Source organism: Volvox carteri (assembly GCF_000143455.1).
Source record: "Volvox carteri f. nagariensis unplaced genomic scaffold VOLCAscaffold_125, whole genome shotgun sequence".
Lineage (NCBI taxonomy): Eukaryota > Viridiplantae > Chlorophyta > Chlorophyceae > Chlamydomonadales > Volvocaceae > Volvox > Volvox carteri.
Genome location: NW_003307668.1, coordinates 43069 through 44052, shown reverse-complemented (window position 1 = coordinate 44052; position 984 = coordinate 43069).

Below are 984 nucleotides of genomic sequence, written 5' to 3'. Positions count from 1 at the left end.
GGGTGGAAGGATGGAGATGGAGCGCCATGTCTCCCATAGTTCCACCCCGAAGGAAAAAACAGCCACACGGCTCTATGGGCCCGGAGGCCTCAGTGTTATTAGCATATGCATCATTCGCGCCCACACGAATCCCCCAGGGTCCCTGTCGTATTTAAGTCATTTAGCCGGCGGCTCATCCGTTCGTTTGACTGGACATTCATAGGAGAGTCATCACACACACACACATAACCAGCAGAGGCACACAAACGCGCGGCACGCTAAAACCCGCCATCAAGCCTATAATTTATTTAACTTTTGGAGAGACATCCCCAGACTCCCGGATGGGCAGTGGCAGGTGTTGTGTCGTGTGCGGGGTTTTTTAATTGTCTGGATGTTGCGCACACAACACATGGGTGAGGGGCTCTTGCTGTGATGTTTCGTCTCACCCCACAGCCTTCACCACACAGCCTCTGGGGGTCAGTTGTTTTTTCAAACACGCCACGTGACGCCACCACACGCCGCCCTGATTCATTTGGAGGCCACAATATCCCAATGTGTCAGAATGTCTCGACGACGCCGGGGTTATGGGGGATGCATTTGCAATACGTCCAAAGCATGATATACACGTCGGGTGCATGCAATGTGGTATGGGATGTGGGGTACGTTTAGATTCTTTATATGGGACAGAGGGCGCAAAGGGTCGTCCAGCTGTGGAGGGCTGGAGAGAGGTGCCGTGGGGGACTCTTTTTAACATCTTTTTGCACAAACGCTTTTGTGGCGTTTTTGTGGGTAGGAATGCATGTGTTTTGTCTTCTCCCACTTGTGGTGGTGTAAGTTGTTTTGAGCCACACCATCCTGTGGCGCGCAAGCGAGATTTTGTGCGCACGCAGCTGCAGCTGCGTGTGTGCATGTGCATGCATGCGCTCGAACTGCATATTCATTGCCGACCCGTGGGTNTTCCTCTGCCCCGACGACGCCCTGTGGCGTCCTGCTTCCCGTATGCTA